The sequence below is a fragment of the Rhinatrema bivittatum genome, unplaced genomic scaffold, assembly GCF_901001135.1.
Source record: "Rhinatrema bivittatum unplaced genomic scaffold, aRhiBiv1.1, whole genome shotgun sequence".
Lineage (NCBI taxonomy): Eukaryota > Metazoa > Chordata > Amphibia > Gymnophiona > Rhinatrematidae > Rhinatrema > Rhinatrema bivittatum.
In genome coordinates, this window is record NW_021820763.1 from 183,601 (window position 1) to 206,689 (window position 23,089).

Consider the following 23,089-nt stretch of genomic DNA (forward strand, 5'->3'; position numbering starts at 1 on the left):
TCGCATTCACACACACACATACTCTCACTTTCTCTGTCTTCTGTGTAGGGTAAACATTCCCTTAATATAGCTCAGCCCCTCCCTTGGTTTATTCCCACTGACTTTTAGCTGATTCCTGGTCTATTTATAACCTTCCCTCTTCATGGTTTCTTTTTTTTTTTTTTTTTTTTTTTTGCAACCAGCCCCTTCCTATTTTAGGCAGGAATGACTTGTGCTCCTGGGCTGGATTTCCAGGGCTCTGTCTCAGAGACATAGCTGAGACTTGTAGTTCTTTGCATGTGTTTAGCAGCCCCCTGCTTCCTTCCTTCCTCCTCTGTAGAGTTCTCCCAGTCAAGAGCAGAGTTCAGTTTCCTGAGCAGCTGGGAGGAGGTAATGCACAGGGCGGTGTAGAAGGACAAGGTAAGTCTAATTTGAAACAGTAGGAGTGCTGTGGGCAGCTGTGCAGAGCAGGTGGCATCCACGGCGCACGTGACGCCAGTTGATACCGTCTGCTGGGGAAGAAGGGGTTTTGTAAGCTCATCCGCTCTGTCGAGAGGCCAGGTGAGGAAAGACAGGCTCTGGGTTATTCTGGGACAGTGTTAGACTGTGGTTTTAACGTATTTAGAGAGAGCATGGGGCAGGAGGAAGTTTGAACTAGAGAAGAAATGAGTAAACCCATGAAAGCAAAGAGATCTGATAGAAAAAGACCCTGAAAGAAAAAAAAAAGTCTGCTGAGTATAAATGCCCCTCCTTTCAGGGACCAGGCCTCTTTTTTTTTTTTTTAAGTTAAATTAAGGCCTATTTTTACTGACACCCTGGCTTGTAATACACATATCATATGCTTTATGCTTTTAAATAGCATGGCATACATGCTCCAGGTATGAATTTCTGTAAGGATATTTTCCATATCCAGTCTGAGACCCTACATTCCAGCAAGCATTTTCAGGTTACCCCAATGCCTTCTTTAAACCCTGACGAACCATACTACTGCTATTGAGGTCATAACTGCTCTTCCACGACGATTACCCCAAAGCTTTCCAGGACACATAGGATCATAACCACCATTCTGTGCAGGTAATTCTAATGCCTGCTCGAAAGCACAGGCTTTTAGGTTTGTAACCATCACGCCATGCCTTCTTGGAAGCCCATTGTTGTCATACTATTGCAGTTAGGGTCATAGCGGCAGTTCCAAGCAACTTATCACACCCATAGCTTGTGGTATCACTAGATCACGCTTCCCTCATCCAGGGCTGGTGCAAGGGTATTAGGCACTCTAGGCAAACCTTTAGCCTTGTAGCCCACCATTACCTTTCAGACCCATAGGCCACCCCTCCTCTGAGATTTTAATAATTAAACTTAACAATTATGATGATCCCACCATCTTCCCTTCCAGAACAATCCTGCAAAAACACTTAACTGGACATGAGGACAATTCTCAAAAGCTATTTGCAGGCATTTACATAGAAACAGAGAAATGACTGCAGAAGACGACCAAATGGCCCATCCAGTCTGCCCAGCAAACTTTCACACTTATTTTTCTCATCTGTTACTCTGACCGCTGAGGTCAGGACCCTTATTGGTAACTTTTTGGTTCTAATTTCCTTCCACCCCCGCCATTGATGTAGAGAGCAGTGCTAGAGCTTGGTTAGGGGTAGTAACCGCTGCAATAAGCAAGTTACTCCCACGCTTGTTTACCCAGCCTGTGCAATTTAGTCCTTGTTGGTTGTTGTCTGAATATAAATAATCTTTTCTTCATTCCCCTCTGCTGTTGAAGCAGTGAGCTGCGCTATATATGTATTCAAAGTGAAGTATCAGGCTTAATTGGTTCAGGGTAGTAACCGCCTCAACAAGCAAGCTACTCTCATGCTTATTTGTTTACCCAGACTATGCAATTCAGTCCTTGTTGGTAGTTGTCTGAATGTAAATCCTCTTATCTTCATTCCCCCCTGCCATTGAAGCAGAGAGCTACATTGGATATGCATTGAAAGTGAAGTATCAGGCTTATTTGGTTTGGGGTAGTAACCGCCGCAACAAGCAAGCTACTCCCACACTTATTTGTGAATGCAAATCCTTTTTCCCACATTTATCTGGATAAAAGGGTTTAATCAAAATTGTCCACCCTAAAACCTGCAAAAAATATGCACAATTCAAAGGGAAAGTATACTCAGACTTTCCTTTGAGAACTGATACAAATCCCACTGATAGTAGTACCCACAACTTTGTACCAAAATGTAGTTTTGAAAATTGCCTCCCCCTATACTTTTAAATATTAATTACATTTTTCTTTTTTTTAAGATCACACTTTTTCACTTAAGATGAGTTATGGTCAGGTACAGAAATTATTTCCCAGATGGCTTACATCTAAATTTCTTCCTGAGACAATGGAGAGTCAGCAAATTACCCCCCTACTTGTTTCCCCAGACCGTAAAAATCACAACCCTTGGTTGCTGAATGAATGCAATTCCCCTTTTCCCCCTGCCATTGAAGCAGAGAGCAATGATGGAGTTGCATCAACTGTATCAAGGCTTATCGGTTAAGGGTAATAACTACCACACCATCAAGTTCCTCCATGCACTCTTTTCTTCATTTCCATTCCTTAGCCTTTAGGGTTCCACAGTATTTATCCCATGCCCTTTTGAATTCTTTCACTGTTTTGGTTTTCACCACCTCCTCCAAAAGGACATTCCAGACATCCACCACCCTCTCTGTGAAGAAATATTTCTTGATGGTTCTGAGGCATCCTCCTTGGAGCTTCATTTTATGACCCCTAGTTCTATTGATTTCTTTCCAACAGAAAAGGTTTGACGTTTGCACATCATTAAAATCTTTTAGGTAGCTGAAGTTCTGTATCATATCACCCCCTGTGCCTTCTCTCTTCTAGGTGGTGGTTACTACCCTTAACCAATAAGGCTGATACGTTGATGCAACTCAAACATTGCTCTCTGCTTCAACAGCACGGCATAACAGGGAATTGGATTCAACAGCAATCAATGAGGGCTAGTGTGGGAAACTGATATGCACGGGGTTAACGGGGAATTGGATTCAAACAGCAACCACCAAGGGCCCTGACTTTTATGGTCTGGGAAACAGATAAGCATGGGGGTAACCTACACTGCATAGCAGATACTACCATAAGCTTACTGGGCAGACTGGATGGACCATTTGGTCCTTTTCTGCCATCATTTCTATGTTTCTATGAGAGTAAAGTGACTTGCCTAAGGTGACAAGGTGCATCAGTGGGATTTGAGCCCTGTTTAAAAATACCATCCTTGAGGCCCAGATATAATGTATTCTGTGAATTAAAAAAAAATCAAAGGAAAACCAAACGACTGCCAGCATGTTTTATTAGTGAGCTGAAAGAGTCAATTAAAGCCAAAGGGCATCATTCAAAAAATGGAAAGCAGACCCAAATGAGGAAAACAGGGAAGAGCATAAGCATTGGCAAGTTAGATGTAAAAAAAAGTAATTAAACAGAATAAGAGAGAATTTGAAAAGAAGCTTGTCATAGAGGTAAAAACAAGGAATAAAAACGTTTTAAAAGTACATTTGAAGCAAAAAGCCTGTGAAGGAAATAGGCTGCAAGGTGACCAAGAGGTAAAAGGAGTGGTCAGGGAGGACAAGGAAATCTATTTCCTTGTCCTCTTGTCTTTACTGAGAAGGATGTCGGGGTCATATCCTGCTTCTGAGCGACTAGAAGGAATATCCCTGTGAAACTGAAGGACGTAATAACTCAGAGGGATAGACTAAAGAATAACAAATCACCGGGACCGGATGATATTTACCCCCCGAGTTCTGAAGGACTCAAAAGTTAAATTGCAGTCCTATTTCTGATGATTTGTTACCTATAATTAAAAAGAGCTGTGGTACTAGGAGGGTGACCAATGTGATGCCAATTTAAAAAAAAAAAAAGGGCTCCGGGGTGATCTGGGAAACCAGTAAACCTGATATCTGTGTCAGACAAAATGGTAGAAGCTATTTTTAAAAACAAAATTACTGACCACATGAAAAGACATGGTTTAATGGAGAACAGTCAACATGATGTTTGTAAAGAGAAGTCTTGCCTTACCAGTTTACCAAATCTTTTTTTTTTGAGAGTGTAAAATAAACATGTGAATAAAGGTGTGAGCTGGTTGATATAGTGTTTTTGTATTTTCAGAAGACATTTGACAAAGTCCCTCATGAGAGGAGACTTAGGAAACTGGGAGGTCTTGGGATCAGAGACAGTGTCTTATTATGGATTGGTAACTGAATAAAAGATGGAACAAAGGATAAGACTAAATGGTCAGTTTTCTGAATGGAGAAAGGTCATTAGTGGAGTGCCCCAGGGATCTGTGTTGTGTTGGGACCTGTGTGACGAGGAGACAGGGCTTCTACATGGCAGCTGCTCTTTAATGTGGACAAGTGCAAAGTAATGCACGTAGGGAGAAATAATCCCAACTACTGATACACAATGCTTTGTTCTGGGTTAAGAGTCACCACCCAGGAAAAAGACAATACCTTGAAATCTTCAATTCCCAATTTGTCATATCTTAATAAAGATGTCTTGAAGAGACTTGTTACAGCTTCTTCATCCTATTCCATTCCCTTGTTGGTATCTGGATGGCAGCTGCTTACTCCTATCCAGAATATCTGTGATAGTTTAAGTGGCTATAAACCAGAAGGGTGCCACTGTTCTTCCCTTCTCCCTAGGTATATTGACTCCTTAAGACTCCTTAAAACATCTGCATATGGTGGAGGCCAAATTTCTCTGGCAATGGCAATTCAGTTGGCAACAAAACTGATCAGGTCTCAAAAACACTCTTGTCTCTTCAAATGCTTAACTAGAACATCACACCCTTTGGTAGTGTTTCTGGTTTTTATAGAAGCAGGGCATTACTACTACTGCAGTCTCCATAAGGGAACTGAAAAATAAAAGGCATGCCTAGTCTCTACCTACTCTGATGGTATATCCCTCCTAGTAGAGACCCAGTTGGAATATCTCTCTCTCTCTCTCTCTATATATATAGATATATGTGTGTAGATATATATATATTTATCAGAGAACCCTAAAATAGGGTAAGTAACACCACTAATGTTTTAAATGATTTGAGAGATGCTTAATATTGAAGCTTTATTACACTATAACAAAGAATATCAAAACTATTCAAAGACACACATACATTAATCAATTATCCTAGTCAATCTTGCCTCATTCACACCACTTCTAAACACTCTTTAGTGTTATGCATTTATGGCATGCATAAATATAAACATAATACATTGCTAAATTATATACAACCCCTTCAATAGAGTTGAACTTCAAGAAAGATACTTTTTGAATTGCCATTGAGTCACATGAAAGACACCTTCATTAAAAAGGGGATACAGTGGAACCACTGTCCACAAGAAAGGATAATTGTTTCACAGGAATGTTGTGTAGAGTCCTGTGCATATCTTTTTCACTTCATATAGGTTCCACTACTATTTCTGTGCTCCTACAAAGGTCTCTGTTTCACCATTCAGGCTTCTTCAGGGGAAATTATGGTTCATAACTATTCTTGTGTTGATACCATGAACTGTATTTAGTGAAGAGAACTTGATCTCTTATTGTTCATTCTACTTTATATGTCGATTTGCCAATTCAGTGTCTCAAGACTTCAACTGTTGTTAATTAGCAGCTTGCTAAATACAGCATAATCATATGTGAATTTCCAATGTCTTCTCAACGTGTTGGAAGCCTTCCCTTGTCTTATTTGCCAGAGCTGTATCTGTAGCAGACTTCAATGCCTCCTTGCAGTACAAATGCAGTGATGTTAGTGTCACAAAAAGGCAAACAAGTAACAACTCAAGTGTTCTCATGAGCAAGCACTAATACAAAAAACATAGAACACATGCATCTTGGCCTAGTCCTGCCCAGTGATAGCCCTCTGCCCGCACACCACCACCATCAAAGACCCAAACTCCTGGTGGTAACGCTCGAGGGGGATTGCAGCTGCCGCGGCCCCCCTCCCCCGAGCCAACAAGGAGCGGCAGGTACTGGCGGGAACAGAAAGAGAGGCTCTCCCTCCCCCCACAGATGAAGGAAGAAGACAACAGTGCCAGGTGGCCTTGTCTCGCCCAACAATAGTCCTCTGCCTGCCCACCACCACTGTTGAAGACCCAAAATCCTGGTGGCAATGCTGAAGGCACTTGCGCTGGAGGGTGCATGCACGAAGGAGCACAACAAAGGAGCTTGCCCCTTTATGTACCCCTTCATGCATGCCTGAGGTGCTTGCCTGCACCTTCCTCTACATCAACGAGCATACAGCGCTAGCCTGCACCTTCATCTACTTCAATGAGCTTGCTCTATACCACAACAACCTTATGTATTGTCCTCTCGCACTGAGCACAAGTCTCCCAGGGCTACTGCCCAGGAGGGAAGGGTTAGGCCGGCCATCATAGTTGATGATTTGATTATTAGAAATGTAGATAGCAGGGTGGCTGGTGGACGTGAGGATTGCCTGGTAACTTGCCTGCCTGGTGTGAAGGTGGCAGACCTCATGCGTCACCTAGATAGGATTATAGACACAGTGTTGGGGGGGAACCAGCTGTCGTGGTACATGTGGGCACCAACGACATAGGAAAATGTGTGAGAGAGGTTCTGGAAGCCAAATTTAGGATTGTAGGTAGGAAGCTGAAATCCAGAACCTCCAAGGTGGCATTCTCTGAAATGCTTCCTGTTCCATGTGTTATCCTCCTTCCACCAAGTCTCTGTGATGCCAATTATGTCAATCTCATCATTTGCTGCTATACACTCTGGGGCGGATTTTAAAAGGCCTGCGCGCGTAAATCCTTCCGAAAGAGTAAATAACCGATTCACATCTACCCGTTCTAGACCTCTCATGATTTTAAACACCTCTATCATATCCCCCTTCAGTCGTCTCTTCTCCAAGCTGAAAAGTCCTAACCTCTTTAGTCTTTCCTCATAGGGGAGTTGTTCCATTCCCCTTATCATTTTGGTAGCCCTTCTCTGTACCTTCTCCATCGCAATTATATCTTTTTTGAGATGCGGCGACCAGAATTGTACACAGTATTCAAGGTGCGGTCTCACCATGGAGCGATACAGAGGCATTATGACATTTTCAGTTTTATTCACCATTCCCTTTCTAATAATTCCCAACATTCTCTTTGCTTTTTTGACTGCCGCAGCACACTGAACCGACGATTTCAATGTGTTATCCACTATGACACCTAGATCTCTTTCTTGGGTTGTAGCACCTAATATGGAACCCAACATTGTGTAATTATAGCATGGGTTATTTTTCCCTATATGCATCACCTTGCACTTATCCACATTAAATTTCATCTGCCATTTGGATGCCCAATTTTCCAGTCTCACAAGGTCTTCCTGCAATTTATCACAATCTGCTTGTGATTTAACTACTCTGAACAATTTTGTGTCATCTGCAAATTTGATTATCTCACTCGTTGTGTTTCTTTCCAGATCATTTATAAATATATTGAAAAGTAAGGGTCCCGATACAGATCCCTGAGGCACTCCACTGCCCACTCCCTTCCACTGAGAAAATTGTCCATTTAATCCTACTCTCTGTTTCCTGTCTTTTAGCCAGTTTGCAATCCATGAAAGGACATCGCACCTATCCCATGACTTTTTACTTTTCCTAGAAGCCTCTCATGAGGAACTTTGTCAAACGCCTTCTGAAAATCCAAGCATACTATATCTACCGGTTCACCTTTATCCACATTTTTATTAACTCGTTCAAAAAAGTGAAGCAGATTGTGAGGCAAGACTTGCCCTGGGTAAAGCCATGCTGACTTTGTTCCATTAAACCATGTCTTTCTATATGTTCTGTGATTCTGATGTTTAGAACACTTTCCACTATTTTTCCTGGCACTGAAGTCGGGCTAACCGGTCTGTAGTTTCCCGGATCGCCCCTGGAGCCCTTTTTAAATATTGGGGTTACATTTGCTATCCTCCGGTCTTCAGGTACAATGGATGATTTTAATGATTTATTTATTTATTTATTTCGGGTTTTTATATACCGGCATTCGAGAACGCAGTCCCATCATGCTGGTTCTTATATACCGGCATTGCTGGTTTTTATATACCCATATCCCATCATGCTGGTTTTTATATACCCACATAACACTGGTCTTATATTGGAAGAATCCAACGCAATCAAGGAAAATGAACCATTCAACCAGACCTCATACACTTTAACCAGTGCTTATTTGCACAGGATAAATAACACATATTTTGAAAAACTTATGTGCAGAATGGTTCTAATCATTGGTCATTGGTTGTTAGGTTCAATACCATATTTTTCATTTTTTTTATATTTTTGTGTTTTTTTTATATTCCATACTGTGGAAAGTACTTGTCTTAAAGGACATTGTTTTGTAAGAAGTACTTATCTTAGACGATGTTTACAGCTGAATGTCTTTAAACTTTTAGACCGGAACGCCGGAGGAAAAGAAACAACTACGCCCGACGCGGCTCGCGTTTCTTTTCTTGCTTCTTCAGGGGCTTTTAATGAGTTGTATCAGTTATAGGGACTTGTGTCTCCCGACTTCCACAGTCTGCAAAACAGCTGTTCCTGAATGAAGACATTCAGCTGTAAACATCGTCTAAGATAAGTACTTCTTACAAAACAATGTCCTTTAAGACAAGTACTTTCCACAGTATGGAATATAAAAAAAACACAAAAATATAAAAAAAATGAAAAATATGGTATTGAACCTAACAACCAATGACCAATGATTAGAACCATTCTGCACATAAGTTTTTCAAAATATGTGTTATTTATCCTGTGCAAATAAGCACTGGTTAAAGTGTATGAGGTCTGGTTGAATGGTTCATTTTCCTTGATTGCGTTGGATTCTTCCAATATAAGACCAGTGTTATGTGAGTGTTTGGATTAGGTGTTACACAAAGGCATAGCAGTTTTTTTGAACATTTGATTTTTATATACCGGCATTCGAGAACGCAGTCCCATCATGCTGGTTCACATAAAACAAGGGTGTATCGTAAACATAAACTAAAACAATGGTGCAGAAAAAGGCAGTTACATATAACAGGGTGATTAGAACTTGGCAGAGGAAGAAGAGAAAGGACAGGTCATTAATTCAAACATATAAACGATAGCGGAGATGGTTAATCATGGTGTAGGTGAAGGTAGGGATTGGTATGGATGAAATAGATCAGTTTGAGTCCGGGAATGCTTGTGTGAATATCCATGTCTTTAGTCTTTTTTGAAGGTTGAGATGCATGTTTCCAGTCTGAGGTTTGAGGGGATGGAGTTCCATAACGGTGGAATGGCTGTAGAGAATGCCCGATCTCTTAGTGTGATGTGTCTGGTAGATTTGGGCGGTGGTACCTGTAGCGTTCCTTTGTATGCATCTCTTGTTGGTCTTGATGAATTATGTAGTTGGAGAGGGATCTGTAGGTCGATGGGAGCCAATAGGTGGATATTTTTGTATGTGGTAAGGATGGCCTTGTATATTATTCTAAAGTGTATAGGTAACCAATGGAGGCTCTTTAGGATGGGGGTTATGTGATCCCTTCTCCTGGAATTGGTCAGTATTCGTGCAGCTGCATTTTGTACCATCTGAAGTGGTTTGGTATAAGAAGCGGGAAGACCAAGTAGGATGGTGTTACAATAGTCTAATTTTGAAAAGATGATAGCTAAAAAAAAGGTTGAGGACTACTGATCTATGGTACCTAAAGACTGGAGGGTTGCCAATAATGCCAATGTTTAAAAAGGGCTCAGGGGGTGATCCAGGAAACTACAGACTAATGAGTCTGATGTCCATGCCAGGCAAAATGGTTGAAACTATCATAAGGAACAAAATTGCTGAACATAAACATAGTTTAATTAGAAAGCCAATATGGATTTAGCCAAGGGAAGTCTTGCCTCACAAAATTGCTACATTTTTGTGAGGGCATAAATAAACGTGGATAAAGGTGGGCCAGTTGATGTAGAGTATGTGGATTTCCAGAAAGCATTTGATAATGTCCTTGGTGAGAAATCTCTTAGAAAATTTAAAAAGTCATGGGATAGGGGCAGTGTCCTATTGTGGATTGCCAACTGGTTAAAAGATAGAAAATAGATTAGGGCTATAAATTTTCCCAGTGGAAAAAGGTGGAGTGCCCCAGGGATCTGTTCTGGGACCACTGCTTTTTAATATATTTATAAACAACCTGGAAATGGGAACAAATGAGGTGATCAAATTTGCAGATGACACAAAATTATTCAAAGTTTTTAAATCATAAAAGGATTATGAGAAATTGAAAGAGGACCTTGCAAAACTGGGAGACAGGGCATGCAAACAGCAAATTAAATTTAATGTGGATAAGTGCAAAGTGATGCACTTAGGGAAGAGTAACCCAAATTATAGATACCCAATGCAAGGTTCCACATTAGGAGCCACCTTTCAGGAAAAGGATTTAGGCATCATCGTTGATATGTTGAAATCTTCTGCTCAGTGTGCAGTCAGAAAAGCAAATTCTGCTATATTTTTCTTGAAATAGGGCGACCAGAACTGCACATAATACTCAAGGTGCAGTCATACTATGGCTCGATACAGGGGCTATTTGATATTTACCGTTTTATTCTCCATTCCATTTTGGATCATTCCTAATATTCATTTTACTTTTTTGAATCCTGCCGCATAGTAAGCCAATGATTTCAACATATTGTCCATAAGGACTCCAAGATCTTTTCCTGGATAATGACTCCCAATACAGAATCTAGCATTGTGTTCCTGTAGTTGGGATTATTTTTTCCCTATGTGCATCTCTTTGCACTTTAACACTTTAAATGTAATCTGTCATTCAGTTGCCCAGTCTCATAGCCAAGATTCTTCTGCAGTTCCTCGCAATCCCCTGCCATTTTAACAAATTTTAATAATTTTGTTTCATCTCCAAATTTGATCACCTCACTCATCGTTCCCTTTTCCAGATCATTTATGAATATGTTAAACAGCACAGGTCCCAGTACTGATCTCTGTAGCAGTCTTTTAGTCTTGTTTCTCCATTTGGAAAACTGATTGTTTTTAGTCCTACCGTCTGTTTCTGGCATTTTAACCAGTTACCAATCCACAATAGATTAGAACACTGCCTCCTCTCCCATCACTTTATAATTTCCTGAAGATTCTCTCATGGGGGACGTTTTCAAATGCTTTTTGAAAGTGCAAAACCAGCTCACCTTTATCTACATGTTTACTTACATCTTAAATTATAAAAAAATTGGTTAGACGATATCCGCTTGCTAAAACCATGTTGACTCTTCCCCATTAGGCCATGCCTATCTAAATGACCAGTGATTTTATATTTAAGAATGACTTCTACCATTTTGTTTGTCACCGATCTCAGGTTCGCTAGTCTATAGTTTTCAGGATGACCCCTGAAGCCCTAAAAATTGGCATAATGCTGGCCATTTTCCAGTCTTCAAGACCAAGGCAAAGAATCCATTCAGTTTTTCTGCTATTTCCTTATCCTCTCTGAGCACTGCTTTTTCCCCTTGGTCATCTAGCGGCCCAGCTGACTTGCTCACAGCTTTTTGTTTCAAATGTACTTAATAAAGTTTTTATTACAGTATTAGTTTTTACCTCACTGGCAAACCTTGTCTCAAAGTCTCTCTTGGCTTGTCTAACTACTGTTTTACATCTAACATGCAGGTGCTTATGCTGTTGCCTATTTTTATCATTTGAATCTGCTTTCCATTCTTTGAATGATGCCCTTTCAGCTTTAACTGCCTCCTTTTCCTCACCATTAAACCACGCTGGCAGTCATTTGGTCTTGTTTTCCTTGGATAGGCTTCTTCCCATCCTTAGCCCCTCTCATGTGGTATGCCACAAGTATCAATCCTTTCCCCCACACTATTTAACATCTACATGGCACCACTTCTTAAGGTACTTGGACATCTAAAATTCCCTACCACATCTAAGTAAACATTTGATTACTATGCTCCCCTTGGTTCAAACCCCAACCTGGCAACCATCAACTTTAACACTGCAACAAACTGAAACAACTCCCCCCCCCCACCCCCACCCAAAAAAAAATAAATAAAAACAAAACATAGGTGCTATGGATTGGTAAACAAGATGACTACAGCTACATCCTTTCTGGAGGAGCTTTGGAAGGAACAACCCTACCCTTCAGCTTTCAAGTCCACAGCTGATGTGTTTGTATGGCGCTGTATGTCAAGTAGCGGTATAGAAAGATAAGTAGTAGTAGTAGCTTAGGTTTCCGCTAATTACATCACCTCTGCCCTTTCTTTGATGGCCTCTCCTTTGTAACAGTGATCTACGCCTGTGTCATCTCCCAACTAGATTACTGCAATTCCCTGTACAAAGGGCTACTTTAAGGAGCTAAATCTTCGACTACAGCTCATACAAAACTCGGTAACATGTACTATTCTAAATGCAAGAACATTTGACCAAGTCAGCCCACTCCTGAGAACCATACACTGGCTTCCAAAATACTACCGCTCCACATTCAGAATCCTGGTCCTACAATTCAAGGACTTCAGGGTCTTGGCTCCACCCTACTGCAGTAACCAACTTACCCCCCTACACACCCTCCCTGCTGCTGCATTCACTGCCTCAGGCCGGTCTAGAGGTTCCCACTCCAAAAGAAATCCCACTCTCAAATACTAGGAGAAAACTTCCCCTCCTCTGGGATTCTCTCCCATTAGAGGTTAGGCTTATTTCTGACCACCTCACCTTTAGGAAGCTATTGAAAACCCAGCTATTTGTAACATCCTTTGGCCTGCAGCTGGATCTTGAAATTCCCTAGATCACATTTTACCCTCCAGAGATGCACAATACTGCAACACAACCTGTGCAAAATTGCCACTCAGTACTGAGTCATCAAACCTACAACTGTTCTTGATTTTGTATTGTACAACATGCCAAAGCACCTTACACTTGTAGAGGTTCTCAGTGGCCAATTATCACGTAGTGTATGCCAATTCGTAACCTAAAGTACCATTACTATAACTATGCTTTATAGTATTTACACTCAAATTTTATCTGTTTCAATTGTTTGAATATTTGTGGCTATAACATTATGCCTGATTCACCAATGTTAATGTATACATGCTAAAATTGTGTTAAATTATATTTGCATCCATGTTATTTATGTTCCCTAATCACTGATGTATTCTGTGCCCATTGCAGACCTAAATTTTAATCTAATACACTTTTATCTCTTCCATGGGAAAGGCCAAGCCTGAATATGCCAATGGGAACATGAGACCTGTTCCTAGGGCAGCAAACATCTAGGGGTAGCCGGCTGACACTGAAGATTTGCTGCCTTCCAGCTGTGCTGAAGCTCACTTGGCAGAGAAGAGCCCTCTGATCCAGCTGCCGGGAACAGGAGTGGAGGTTTGAGCCTGAAACAAACATAGCAAAGGGGAATAATTTTGGAGAAGTTAAGAAGGGCTGAGTGGGGGATTATGGAGGGGGGAGGGGAAGGGGGCAGTGTTTGTATGTGTGCGAGAGAGAGAGGAGATTGGTACCAGATGTGTATGTATCTAGGCCAGATTGGGGGGGACGCAAGAGGGAGTAGGACCTGAGCGCAGTAGACTCACCTCCTTCCTCCCCCTCCTTCTCTCCCCTACTGCAAGTTGGATCCTCTCTCCCTTGATGTCAGATTCTGTTTCCCAGATCCTGAAACTGCCCTTCCTTCCTACCTCTCCCTTCTCCCAGATCCTGGAATCTCCCCTTCTGCCTAATCTCAGATTCTCCCTCCTCCGATCCCCCCCTTCATCTTTATTCCTCCTCTTGCCTCAATCCAGATTACCCTACCCCCCCTGTTATTTCCTCTTCTATCTTCCCCATTTCCCCTCTTCCCCATGCCCATTTCTCTCGACTCATTCTCCTCTCCCCAAACCTTAGTCCTCCTCCTTCACGTGCCATCCCTGGTCCTCTTACCCTCTCCTTCTCCTCTCCTCATCCTCAAGATCTCCTCCTATACTGGTACTTGAGATCCTTTATCCTCCTGCGATAAAAACAAAATAAATTCTACAGACCTAATTCAACAGGGTCATTTATCAAATCGCGTTAGGGCCTTAACGCCCGCAGTAACACCATAACGCATGCAATAAATAACGCATCGCGAGATGCGTATGCAAGTTTTAAAAATTTAGTCAAAAGGGAGGAATTTATTCAAATGAGTGTTTAATGTGTGCGATAGCGTAACGCGCACTATAACAATATCGCAAATCCTATTTCGGGTGAGAGAGAGAGAGAGCCTCTGGGGAGGCACACGTGTTAGTCAACTTTTTATACCATTGTAAGAGGGTCAACTAGTAACTCAGGGTGAGGTTTTGGGGGCCAGTTTTACATGCACAGTTGAGGTACGAACAGCACAGTAGACATCAGTGAAGATTTTATGTGATCTGTAGTGATGAAAGGTACACAAAGATGAGATTTGTACAATGTACTCTCGACCTAGCTTGACGCACTCTCTACCTAGCTGCTTTCAAGACCTGCTTTTGGAAATTTGTAAACTATCAGTAGCATGATCCATGGTGATCCATGGTACCTGAAGACTGGAGGGTTGCCAATGTAACACCAGTTTTTAAAAAGGGATCAAGGGATGATCCAGGAAACTATAGACCAGTGAATCTGTCTTCTGTGCCAAGCAAAATAGTAGCAACTATCATAAAAAACAAAATTGCTGAACATATAGATAAGCACAGTTTAATGGGGCAAAGCCAACATGGATTTAGCCAAAGGAAGTCTTGCCTCACAAAATTGCTACCTTTTTTTTGAGGGCATAAATTAAACATGTGGATAAAGGTGAGCCAGTTGATTTCCAGAAATCATTTGACAAAGTCCTTCACGAGAGACTTATTAGGAAATTAAAAAGTCATGGGATAGGTGTCAGTGTCCTATTGTGGATTGACAACTGGTTAAAAGATAGAAAACAGAGAGTACGGCTAAATGGTAAATTTTCCCAATGGAAAAAGGTGAATAGTGGTGTGCCTCAGGGATTTGTTCTGGGACCACCTCTTTTTCATATATTTATAAATGACCCAGAAATGGGAACATCAAGTGAAGAGATCAAATTTGCAAATGGCACAAAATTATTCAAAGTTGTTAAATTGCAAGAGGATTGTGAGTAATCGCAAGAGGACATTGAAAAACTGGAAGACTGGGCATGCAAATGGCGAATGAAATTTATTGTAGACAACTGCAAAGTGATGCACTTAGGGTAAAGTAACCCAAACTATAGCTACAAAATGCAAGGTTCCAAATTAGAAGTCACCACCACTCAGGAAAAGGATCTAGGCGTCATCATTGAAAATATGTTGAAATCTTCTGCTCAATGTGCAGCAGCAGCCAAGAAAGCAAATAGAATGCTAGGGATTATTAGGAAAGGAATGGAGAATAAAACAGAGAATATCATAATGCTTCTGTATCACTCCCTGGTGCGACCTCATCTTGAATATTGTGTGCAGTTCTGGTCACCACATCTCAAAAAAGATATGACAGAATTAGAAAATCTACAGAAAAGGGTGACCAAAATGATAAAAGGGCTGGAACAATTCTTCTGTGAAGAAATGCTAAAGAAGTTAGGACTCTTCCGCTTGGAGAAGAGACGGCTGACGGGAGATATGATAGAGGTCTATAAAATAATGAATGGAATGGAACGAGAAAATTTAATCAGTTGTTTACTCTTTCGAAAAGTACAAAGACCAGGGGACACATAATGAAGTAATACATTTAAAACTAATAAGAGAAAATATTTTTTTGTTCAATGCATAATTAAGCTCTGGAATTCTTTGCCAGAGGATGTGGTGAAAGCTTTTAGTGTAGCTAATTTAAAAAAAATGTTGGACAAGTTCATGAAGGAAAAGACCATTAACCATTATTAAGATACAGTTGCAGAAATCCACTGCTTATTTTTGGGATAAGCAGCTTGGAATCTATCTATCTACCGTTGGGATCCTGCCAGGTCCTTGTTTCCTGGCTTGGCCATAGTTGGAAATAGGATATTGGGCTTGATGGACCTTTGGTCTAACCCAGTATGGCAAATCGTATGTTCTTATGTAGGGAAGTTTAGCAGGCCACTCCTGATTTTTAAACTCCCATCCCTAAGCATTCTGGGACTCGTAGTCTTGTGTTTTCTCAATACGTTTAGCAAGACCACCAATACGCATGACAGGCTGAAAATGGCTCCACTTGTGGCTTGCAGTGCTGTAGTCTATTCTATTGCAGCCCTTCCTGTTTTGGGCTCCCCTCCTTGTGAGTGAGACCAAACAATGACCCTTTCGTTCACCTGATTAGCGGTGGCTCTGACAGACTGTCGGAAGCATCCAGCAGCAGAGCCAAGTCCTAATCTGTCTGGCCTCCTGCTGTTCTCATATGCTATTAGCGTCCTCAGAACATTACAGCCCTGAATCAGCAAAACTGCTGCAGATTGTAAAAATAGGAAGTGTGGCAGAGCTCCCATACTTAATTATCTACTGCTATAATTATGAGACAGCACAGCTTGGGCTTTGCAATAATTAAGTATAGAAAACTGCAGATGTAAGCTAGGAGTCACATAAGCGCACAGGCAGGCCAGCCTATTGCTATGCTGTGACTTTTCATAACATACAGTTTTTTTTTGGTCCTGCAATTTCCTCTCACTACTTGGATCTCTAGCAGAGCCTTCATTCACCACTAGCCACAGTTCTTCTTTCTTCCACTTCCTTTGGCCCAGCCATTGCAGCAACAGCCCTCAGCCAAGGGCCTCAAACCAGCTTTCCACCCAGAACCCTGTAACAGTGGGCCCCCTAAGTCTGGTCAATAGGCATTGATCTTGTATAAAGACAGAGACTCTCTTTCCTCTAGGGGCTGTGCACTGCCGCTGCAGCATCTCCAACCCCAGCTAGCCTGAGGAGCAAGCACCAGGCGTGGGAATCAAATCCTGGCTCTTCGCAGGGCAATGCTGCTACTGAGCCAAGCATGGAGGAGGCCGTAGTACCAGCAAGCCTTTTATTTTTACAGTAAAATGAACATTATAACGTAAAAATATCCACTTTAGCTCCTGTGGTCCAGCTGAGATTCTCCATGTAATCGGCAGAGCTCCTAAGGGACTCGGTTGCTGGAGGGAGACTTTTGTCCTGTTTTAGTTTCTCAACATTACAGTACATTGTGGTATATATAGTCCCGTTTTTCCCATTTTAAATCAGCCTTACAGGCATGAAAATGCTCCAAGAGGGGCGCGTCAGCTCTCTAGAAAATGGGTTACTGGACTGTTTGATCACAGGAATGAGATCTCACAAGGAGCATCTATTATTTATTTATTTATTTATTTATAGCGACTTGTATCCTGCCCAATTACCAGTTATCTATTCTGGGCAGTTCACAATTTAACATACATAATATAATCAGATATAGTAGAATAATCAGTTAAAAGCCTCCCAAAAGAAATATGCTTTTACCTGTTTATGAAAAATTCTATGTAGTCCACCAACCCCCAGATTTCCATAGGAAGACTATTCCGAAGAGATGGAGCAACCCATGAAAAAAGCCCTGTTCCTAGTCTCTATTAAATTGGCAGTTTTAACTCCAGGAACAGCTAGCAAACATGTACCTTCGGACCATAATTCCCTCCCAGGTATATACCAAGATAATAGCCCTCTCCAATATATTGCTCCCCACTCCATGTAAAACTCTAAAACGAAGTGTCAACAATTTAAATTTGATTCTCTGGCAAACCTTGAGCCAATGCAGAATTTTCAAAAGCAGGTTTACATGCTCTCTAAGGGATGTGCCAGTAGGCAATCGGGCAGCTGCATTAAGGACTTAAATGCAAAGATAGCATTTAGGGAGCCGCATTGCACTAATCTAACATGGAAAATACAAATGCTTGTATAATAGTCCAAAATCTTCCTTAGCTGAAATATATCTCTGGCAACGCAATTTTCTAAGCTTAAAAAAACCCCTGATTTTACAACTGCCCGCGACTGAGCCCAAAGGAAAAATCAGCATCCACCTTCACCCCCAAATATCTAGCCTGTATTGAGACTGGGGGAGATAAATAATAATCAACACGTAGAGTAAGTCACATTCAGCGCTCAGTGCGCATGCACTCCGCCTGTTTCACTCAGCCTGGGGTTAAGACAGAGGCTGGGAGAATTCAAAGGAGGAGGCTCGGGAGGAGGAAGAGGAGGTGGTGCTGTGTGCAATGAATATGTGTGTGCGCTGCACAAAACAATGCCAGGCTATCTGTGCCCTGCATGCTGCCTGTTAATTACCGTACTCCAAGGCTCAATCATGCCGTAGCTATGAGGAAAAATCAGGTATAGAGAACCCTACTGGGTCTCTGCTAAGAAAGAAAAACATATTGTGTAGTTAGAAGAGAAGTGCTCCTCCATGTAGTAGTAATGCCCTGGCTCTATAAAAACCAGACCCACCATCTTAGGGTGCGGATTTTTAAGCTGGATTTCTAGGAGGCAGCATGGTGCTGTTCCTGCTCCTATTTTTGCTCCTTTTCTTTTTGGGAGGAGACTACCCCTGGGCTTTATGGATTAAAACCTGGGCTTGAAAGGTAGAAAGAGTATCTTCTTTCTCTCTTTTTGGGAACTTTACTTCCTTTCGTTAGAAATTATGTTGAAGGAAGATTTGTCCACCCTTTCCTTCCCTTTTGTTTGTATGTTGAAGTCCAGTTTTTATTTCGATCAGCCAACTAAATTTCCTTTGACCAGGGGAATTTAGATGCCATCATTTAGAGAAATTTTTTGAGGAGTCTCTCACTGAGAGATCCAGTGACCTTCCACAGGTCGTGTAAAGGAATGGATTTTCATTCATTCCTGAGAGCAGGAAGAAAGGAGAGAACCGTGGTATTCTGGGAAGAGGTTGGATCAGAATTAAGAAGCCTATTCATGACATCTGAATCAAAATATGAGAAATGGGATTTTGAATTGTGCCATCTAGACTAATTCAAGTGTCATGTCCACCAGTTTGAGAGGAAGCTCTAAAACTGCCCCTGAAATTGGAATGGGATGTGGAAACAAAAGATCAGAGTAAACCATCAGCACAGTCTCGCAGATTTATAGGCAAATGAGAATGTAAGGGACTTCACTGAACAAGGAGTTGTAAATTGTCATTCATGTCCCTTTACAATCAATTCTCGGTAAAGTTATGTTGGGAACCGCATTCATCATCCAGCCTGATTATTACTCTGTTAAAACAATGCTCGGGGCCTTGGAGATGTCTCTCTGCCAACAGGGAATCCTGGAAAGTAGTGGGCTTATGAAAGGTATAGGACATGTAGATATCTTAAGCCCTGGAAATTGAAGCGTGCCCGTGAAGTCCTCATGAAGAACCTTTGCCCAGGGGTTACACATGCATGATTACACGTTCTCAGTAAGGAACTCCCACATGTTTAGGAGCCACTGCTGGTGACTCTGGTCATCATACATCAGGCAGTGGTGACTTGTCCGTGGCACACTGGTTGGGAAGCATGAGCTACATAACATTTATCAGGCTAACTTTAAGATAACTGAGCATATTCATCAGTGGCGTGGCTATGCCACTGAGTATCTGCTATAAGATAGCCAGATAAATTTATCAGCTAACTTCACTGGACTCCCTGTGGCTGAATATTGGGCTTTGTAGTTTTTGCTTGTTGAACTCTAAAGAACAGGTTTTCTGATGTTTGTATCATTTCACTGCCTTTATTTTTGTGTTAGTAAAAGTAAATTTTGTTTTGGAGCAATATTCATCGTGTAGAGATTTTAATGGAGAGACTGTATGAGTGATCCCTTTGGATCTAGAAGCTATGCTACCCCCCAGTGGAAGGATTCTGATCCTTATGCAGCTTCTGAAGGTGCCAAATAGAGTGAGTGCCCTGTGAAAGGGCATTTATTTACACTCTGATAGTAGAATTGATGAGCAGTTGGTTCTTTCTGGCAGATTGCATAGTCTGTAATCTAATATACACACAAAGGGTAGATTTTATAACATGCGCGCGTGGCCTACAAGTGCGTGCACTACCCAGCGCGTATACATGTATGTCTGATTTTATAACATGCGCACGCAAGCGCGCGCATGTTATAAAATCTGGGGTTGGCGCACGCAATGGGGTGCACAATTGTGCATCTTGCGCGTGCCGAGCCATGCTGCCTTCCTCTGTTCCCTTCCCCCTAGCCTGATCTTCCCACCCCTTTCCCTAACCTCCCCCCCCCCCCAGCCCTACTCTCACCCCCCCCCAAAAAAGTTTTATCCTACCTGCCTCTGGGCAGGCGCAAGTTGCGCGCGTGGCAGGCTGCTGGCACACGATCCCTCGACACAGCGGCAATGGCCACTGTGTTGCAGGCCTCTGGCCCTGTCCCCGCCCCGGACGCCCGCCCCTTTTGTAAAGCCCCGGAACTTACACGCATCCTGGGGCTTTATGTGCACTGTCAGGCCTTTTTAAAATAGGCCCGGCGCACATAATCTTTTGAAAATCCGGCCCAAAGCATACATCTTCTACACCAAGCCACATACATTCTCTCTCTAATACACACGCACAGCATATACCTCCTACATCAAATACACACGCTAATGGGGGACCTTGAGACTTTACCATCTGCCCTGACTTGCCGGTTTGGAGGCTTCTATTGTATCAGGCACTATCCGGCCACCTTGCCCTTTAGAGGACCCCGTGGACTAGAAATCGCTGCGTCCTGCGGCGCGCCGAAGCCGCACGCCAAAGGGTTGCGCCCCCTTCTATCAATTTTCTTCCCCCCAACTAGGAATAGTTATGGGGAAAAAGAGAAAAGGGAAAATCTCAATCACTGCTTCAACTCCAGCTTTAGTCTGAGGACCTATGGATCAACATATAATAAAGACTAATTCGCCACTGCGAGATTCGAGTACTGAATTAGTTGGGATATCTCTATCCCCAGAAGCGCGTTCTCCCCCTCCCAACCCCTTAGTTGGGCCTGGTATGTTAAATGATAATTTGTTAATAGGTGGTATTAATTCCCTAGATCAAATGAGCTCTTCTTTTAGAGTTATAAATAATGAAGATCAGATTGGGGGTGATCTTGAAACTTCCAAAGCAAATAGTAAAGTACCAGTACCCATAGAAGTTCCCCTAAGTTTTTTGGGAGAGGAACCATTGGGTTTGGGTACGGAAGAACCTGCCAAAGTGTCCCTAAAAGATATATGGGGAGCTATTTCAAGGATAGATAACAAGCTAACCAATTCAGTTAGTCAATTAATGTCTTATATAGAAAAAGCTTCTTTAAAGATCTTAGATAAAAGATCTACTAAATTAGAAATGGAGGTAGAATTGCACTCTGGGATAATGTCTAAATTACAAGTTACTTCAATCTCAAATATAAAAGTTAATTTAATGATCCATCAAAAGTGTGAAATATTAGAGAATCATATACATTCAAAAATCTACGTTTGTTAAATTTTCCAGTAACTTGACTCCTATCTTGAGCCAAATTGTTTAAAAAATATGCTAAGGAAATTCTCCAATTCTCAGAGGACAAAATATTTTTATTATCTAATGTTATTTATCTGTAAAAAAGAGGGGAGATATTCAAGTAAATGGATCCTTTGATATATTGATCCCTATAAAGAGCCCAAATTTTTCCTCACTGTTGTAATCGGATGACCTTAATACCAGGGCCACCTTGGTTATTACCTTTCTATTGGATTCAGATAAATAATTATTTTTTTGGCAAAATTTTAAGTTTAAAGATAATTTGTTCTATGGACAAAAAAATTCAGATCTTTCCAGATGTTTCTAAAGAAACTCAGGAAAGAAGAAAGCAATTTCTTTTGATGAAGACCAGAGTTGTAGAGCTAGGAGCATTATTTTATTTATTAAAAATGTCCCTGTAAATGTATAATTTTCTTTCAAGGTAATAAGTTTATATTTCTAGACCCAAGTGATCTTGAGAGATTTTTGTTTGATAAAAGTAACCATGGGAAATAAGGGTACGGGAGGTTTCCGGTAATTATAGTATTCATTTTTAAAGATCCCCCTAAATGTGGGCTTTTGCATATTGTAAAATTCTGAGAGTTTTTTTGCTGTATTTGATTTTCTTATGTATGCTTTTCTGTAAATTCATGTGAAATTGAATTTTCAAATAATAAAAGTGTAAATAAAAAAAATAAAAAATACACACGCTAATAAACACACAACATACACTTCCTACAGCAAAACTCACTTTCTCACTAATATACACACACTACGTACACCTCCTACAGTAAACACACTCTCTAATGTATACACACAGCATACACCTCCCACACCAAACACACCCACCCACACACACACACTCTCTCTCTAATATACATACATACCATATATCTCTTACACCAAACACACACACACTCTAATATATACTTCCTACACCAAATACCCACTCTCTCTCTAATTTACACACAGCACACACCTCCTACACCAAATATACACACAACACTCTAATACACAATAGCATATATCTCCTACACCAAACACCTCTATTATATTCACACACATCATACACCTCCTACACAAAACACACATACACACTGGGGCAGATTTTAAAAAGCATTTACATGCGTAAATCTGGGTTTTACGCATGTAAATGCACTTTACTCGAGTAAGTGGGCTTTTGAAAATTGCTACAATATATGCCATTGAATCGTCCATAGGATTTATTCGCATAAGTGCACTTTACGTGAGTAAATGGCTTTTGAAAATTGCTACAATAGTAGTTACATTTATGCGCATAACTCCTTTGAAAATTACCCCCACTGTCTCTAATATATACCTCTTACACCATACACACACACTCTTTCTAATAATTATTGTTTTTCTTCACAGACAGCATGTTTCAAGAAACCACTTCCACTGAAGAGGCTCAGGTCAACTTCAGCGAGAGGAATGGACTAGCAGATGTTAATCTGCACTCAGTAGACTCCATCAGTGACCTTCACTGGGCACCCTCCCTCATTGAATTCACCAAGAATGAAGAAGGTAACTACAAAAACATATACATACACACACACACACACACACACACGTGTGCATATACATACACACATTCATATATTCCCTCCACATGTGCATCTTCCACTACACAGTCCCCCAACTCACACATACTCAATGACCTAACACACACCTACTTCCCTACATCCTCTC

The 23,089-nt window shown here is 41.3% G+C and overlaps 1 long non-coding RNA gene across 1 annotated transcript; it reads left to right on the top strand.

Annotated features, from left to right (window-relative positions):
* Positions 1–249: 249 nt before the first annotated feature.
* Positions 250–22,918, top strand: LOC115082094. Its single transcript, XR_003854071.1, has 3 exons — positions 250–399; positions 13,186–13,347; positions 22,772–22,918. It is a non-coding gene; the product is annotated as an uncharacterized LOC115082094 (long non-coding RNA).
* Positions 22,919–23,089: the final 171 nt, after the last annotated feature.